This window comes from Erpetoichthys calabaricus, chromosome 12 (genome assembly GCF_900747795.2).
Source record: "Erpetoichthys calabaricus chromosome 12, fErpCal1.3, whole genome shotgun sequence".
Classification (NCBI taxonomy): Eukaryota; Metazoa; Chordata; class Cladistia; order Polypteriformes; family Polypteridae; genus Erpetoichthys; species Erpetoichthys calabaricus.
In genome coordinates, this window is record NC_041405.2 from 162751150 (window position 1) to 162757149 (window position 6000).

The following is a 6000-nucleotide window of genomic DNA, read 5'->3' on the forward strand; positions in this document are numbered from 1 at the left end:
TCTGGTTTTGATTTCATTTTTATTCTGCATAAAGACGAATGAAAAAAAGAATCAAAGACCAGGAGATGAATGGTAGTCAGACTGCCAGACACGGGTCAAAGTCCAAAAAGACAAGAAGCAGAACTCGTTGTCGACAAGATCTCGAAAACCTAAAACAAACACGCAGCACTCTTTGTGTGTAGATATTGAGTGGCCTGTCACGGTGCTCTCTTGATGACATCAGACGCAGCGCCATGTGAAACAGAGTTGGAACAACAAGCGGCGCCCGTTAGCAAATCAAGACAATGTCCCGGTAACACAACGCTGTGACTCAGCAGAAGTCAAAGGGGTCAGGAGATGAAGTGTGGCTAAAAATACCGTGTGAGTGAGGAAGGAAAAGAAATCTTTCAAAGGACCCAAAAATCTGTTTGAATCAAAAACACGTTAAGGAAAACACATAGAAAACCATAGCAAGAGTGAAATCTCTCCAACGCCCAAGTGCATTCGAATGAACCGCAGGGGACTGTGGTTTGCTCCCGCCTTTATAAGGCTAAGGGGCAGTTCCTTGTGGTGACGGGCAGGTGGCCCCGCCTCTGGAACCAAGAAACACAATAAAACGAAATAATCAACAATGTAAATGTTAAAAACAGACAACTGGCTGACACATAACACATGCAGATAATGGCCAATAATTCCTATGAATTTCTTGAAGTCAAAAATGAAAACGAGAAATCCCTGAGCCCGTGTACGCTTAATGCAAGAAAAACGCATTTCACTCCTGATAAAAACTGTTCAAGTGCCGCGCTCAGAACTCTTTTGTCTTTGTGTAATAGTATGATTTTCTGTGATGTTGTATTTATTGACTGTTTCCAGCCATCCATCCATTTTCCAACCCGCTGAATCCAAATACAGGGTCACGGGGGTCTGCTGGAGCCAAACCCAGTCAACACAGGGCACAAGGCAGGAACCAATCCCAGGCAGGGTGCTAACCCACCGCAGGACACACACAAACACACCCACACACTAGGGGACAATTTAGAATCACCAATGCACCTAACCTGCATGTCTTTGGACTGTGGGAGGAAACCCATGCAGACACGGGGAGAACATGCAAACTCCACGCAGGGAGGACCCGGGAAGCGAACCTCAGGTCTCCTTACTGCGAGGCAGCAGTGCTACCCACTGCGCCACCGTGCCGTCCTACAAAATGAAACATGACCTAAAATAAAAACTCTACTCCATCATGACTCTGAGAGGCTAAAAGAACAAACCTCACGGCTGACGGCAGGCGGCATCATCCTTATGGTGGCATTAAGAAAGAAAGAAAGAAAGAAAGAAAGAAAGAAAGAAAGAAAGAAAGAAAGAAAGAAAGAAAGAACATAATCCACATTATACAAACAGGGTTAATTCTCCCTCTACACCAATAAATCTGATTCTAATTAATAAATATAAATAAATAAAGCAATAGCATATAGCGACTTTCAAACTTATCATTATCCTATGCATCGTGTGATGGTTATAGTAAAATAAAAAATAGTATAAAGCGCATAGCATAAAAGAATGTTAAATACTTAAACTAGAAAGAAAGAGAAAGAAAGAAAGAAAGAAAGAAAGGGTGGGCACTGTCCACCTGTGGGTATGCGCACTATGAAAGGCGCTATACTGAAGAAACAACATTGTCATGCTCATGTTAAAACCTTTACATTAAAGGAATCATGAAAGGAAAGCACACACCTGCCCACTTGGAATGACTTCACCATATCAAAGGAAGAAGAACTAAGCGTACTGTCTTCTAGTCTCAACGTGGACCATGAAAGGCACTATATATCAAAGAAAGAAAAAGACACTCGTGGTACTGTCCACTAAGGGTTGTGGGCTCTATGAAAGGTTCTATATTGAAGAGAGAAAGAACGAGGACTTTCCCCATGGGTGTGTCCATTATGAAAGGCACTATATCAAAGGAAAAATGACAGAAATGCATAGTATTGTCCACCTGGGATGCATTCACTATGAAAGGCACTATATCAAGAAAGCCTTCAGGCAGGCAATGGCCCAGTGAGGCCTCTGATTCAAGTGTCAGATGAAGCCGAAGCAGCGATGTCACCCGCTGTGGCCCTAACAGGAGAGCTGTGACTGTGTCATGACATGTAACACATGTGATGGTCAGCCCAGGACGTGGCATGTAGCCCCTTAAATCTCCTCCTTTACATACACTGGCGCCCTCTTCTGTGCCTCAGAGTACTGTAGTCGGATGATCCAGCCAGATAGTTCCAGCTCAGGTGACCTTATCAGATCATAGCACCTGGCCAATGACGTGACCACATACCTGCTACAGTTGATGTCATGGCCTCATTTCAAGTGATGACCCTGCTAGAGACCCCATGACAGCTGACATCCCCTCCAAAGGCAGCACAGAGGATGAGGCACAAGGGGACAATCCAGGTGATATCAAGAAACTTTCTGGGAGTCAAGGAGCTCAAAGCCGATCGAGAGTGGCGGCCATCCGCAAAGTGAAAGCAGATGGGGCCCGGAGTGGGGGGAGGGGGGGGCTGACTCCTGAGCGACCCCCACAGGAGGGGGACAGGGGGACACACAAGGAGACGCAGGCCGGACCCTGAGAGAGCCCCGAGAAAAAAATGAGTAGCAGGTGGGCCACATGGCGCCTTGGCTCGGCTCTCAGGCTCCGCTTGCCAAGCGTCCTTACATGACGCCCCCCGGGGGACTCACAAAAATGGATTTAGCAACTCGCTGAGCAAGCAAAACGAAAAGAAAAATAGGGCAGCCGGCAACTGTAAAGGCAAATTCAGAGAAGTGAAGGAGCGCTCCGAAGAATCCCGAGTTGGCGTCAGAAGCCGGCTGTGCGGTCCAAACCGGAGCTCGGGTTAACCCTTCAGCCGCCTGGAAAGTTGCCGAGCTGCTGATGCTGCTTCGCTTCCTGGACTTGCGGGGGCTGGCGGGCTGCCGGTAGCAACTGGGAGGCCCTCTGTTCCCACATCAGATCCTCGCCTCTCTCCATCTTCACCCGGCTGCCTCTGTCCCATCTAGGAAGTTCAGGCAGTGGGAGTGCAGAAGTGCAGTCAGGCCCAGTTTTGTTCTGTCAGTTGCTCTTCATTTTATATAGTGCCTTTCACATGACAGGCCACTGTCCGGTTGTCTCCGCTGATGACGGAACTGAACATCTCTCTTCGTGGCCATCACCCTGTCTGGTTTTGTTGTGAGCCCTGATGGGAATAACATGTACTGGGACACGGAAAACCAGAAGGAATCTCTTCAGAAATACGGGCAGGAGTCGGAACTAAAAGTCCACCGTGTCTGCTGTCGAATCAGAGTCGGTAACAGGAGGCAGAAATCGTGCAAATCTGAAAGTGGGGGCAGAAAGATAAGGAACCAGGAGAAAAATGGGGGTCCGATATTGAAATTGTAACCACAAAGATCACAAAGCCAAACAAGAAATTCAAATTTACAGTCGGAAACTCAAACTTCAAAACACATGCCAATCCGCAAACCCGGACAACACGGAAGTGTAAGGCCACTGACCTTTATAGCCTGAGACCCAGGGCTTGTGGGGCCGATACCAGCAGCATACTGGCAGTAAATGGCTGTGCTCGGAATGTGTGGGCCATCCCAGACCCGCTGGAATTGGCAAGAGCCCAGGAGGAGGAGCAAGCAGCTGGCACTTCAGGTACTGCCCTGACCAATGACAAAACGTGCAGTGTGTCCCGGACTGTCACTGCATAGCAACTCCTTAGCAACATACACTCAAAATAGCAACACGCAAGAACTTGGGGATGGCCTCACGGGAATACGGGAAATAATTTTAACTCTCTAAAAATGAAAGAATTCCCAAGAATTACGAAGAGAAAGTCATTCTTTGACTCGGAACACACCATAAATGAGATGAAATTTGCAATTTTAACACAACAGAGAAAACAAATGTCATGGAGCTGAAGCACATCAGTCGATCAGTCGCGTCCCTGACGTCAGGCGCCACTCGCGTCCCGTTATCCGAGCCTAGCAGTGACGGTGGTGACATCAACATGGAAAAGGAAAATGGCGTCCAAAAAACGAGGCAAATCATTTTTAACTTGTGGAAAAAAAAAGCCAAGTCTAATTTCCAAAAAAAAAAATTCAAAGTAGAACAAGAAATGTGAAGAAACAGGAAAAATGAAAACAGGACCACAACGGGATCATCAGGGTCAAAACAAGCCACAGACCCAAATCAAAAGTGACGTTAGTTTGGAGGATTTTTAACCCAAACGCTCAGACGCTGAGAACGACACACCGCCATCTTAAATAGGGTGACATGTCCTGGCATGGGCGCTACAGTAATAATAATAACTCTTTATGTTTATATTGCGCTCTTGTCACTACTCAGAGCGCTTTACACAATGAGTGTCACCACTGATGTTCAGCACCCAGCCAGATGAGGCCATTTTTGTGCCAGTGCATTCACCACACGTGAGCTGTTAGGCGGTGAAGGGGTGAGCGATAGTGAGCCATTTAGCAAAGTGACAAGACTTGAGAAATGATGAGGGGAGAACCGACGACCAAACGGAAAAAACACGAGCGTCGATAATCGCAACCGCAGAACAACTGAAAAACCCGCAGGCGGAGGAACTCGAAAATCCGCAACTTGGGTAAGAAAGTGAAATCCTCAATGAGCTTTTATCTCGTGGCGTTGTGACCTCCATGGACACACCCCTAGCAACATGTAAAGCAGTCTGCATACAGCGGCGATCGTGGAAATTACAAACTGGTGAACACAACAGTCCAAGGAAAAGTGAAAACTCTTTAAGTGATTGGAATTTCCAGAAATAAATCAAATCAAATTCACGAGCCTCTAAAACAGGAGTCTGGGCACAGAAATCCAAGGGGTTAAAAAACGTATAAAGAAATAAAAAGAGACCCCCAAACCCTAAGAGCTCGTGCGTTGTAACCCTTTGCTCTTCTGAAGATTTTCTTGCGTGAAGAGTTCAGTCCTGACATTAAATTTCAAAATTGAACCCTGGTGGAGTTTGAATATCTTCACGTCTTTTCACCTGGGCTCATGTTTATCAAGCGCCATAGAGCAGGTAGACGTGAGTGTCGTGGTGCGGCGAGTCGGTGGCACTTGAGAGGCAGGCCTAGGGCCACAAACGAGACCAGGTTTGTTCAAAGTGTGCTAACCGCTCCTCTCCTTCTCCTACTGATCCCCCGACGTGGAATACTTCCTGCTTCCCTTGCCTAGCCACGCCTCCTACCGAGGTCACCTCAATGATTGGACCTCACCTCCTCCTCCTCCTCCCTGGCTCTTAGTAAAGCCCACCTCCTCTGAAGCCATTTATTGAAGCTTTGAGTTGTTTTGCTTTGTATGATATATGATAGATGGGGGGGTCCCGGGTCCCCAAACCTTTTTCTGCCTTCTTTGTGTGTCTTTACAACATTTATCAAGAGTCTCAGAGATGAAAACCGGTCCTGACCGGCTCAAAGATCTCAGAGTGACACCATGTCGGTGCTACTCCTAGGGTTAGGAGAAACAGCAGTGCACCGATTGTCCAAATTTAGGAAACAACTCCAAACTTCAGAAGATGGCGTTCACGCACACATCAGCACATGCATCCCATGAAAGCTGTGGAATGTTCTGGAAGCACCGGACAACAATGTACACTCGTACAAAGATAATCGATTACGCAGAGACTGAATAATATTAGTAGCACACCTCATACGCCATTGACGCGGAGAAGCCACGCGCTGTCAGCTGGAATGAAAGTGCTGGTAACGTAACGTAGAAGATGCACTGGCGATGATTTGGGCCGGTCACAGCCACACACCTCTGAACGCCCTTACAGCGTGTGAGGTAATGCACAGAATACCCAGCGCTCCGTGCAAATCAACGCACACATGAAGATCACGGAGGAACACGCAGAGGTGAATCACAAGCAGTGCCACAGGATCGACACACCGATGGTCCTGGACGCAAAGTGCACCCAAGTGGCCAGCATGCCATCCTAAAGATGGGCGGGGATGGATGGGTGACTGACA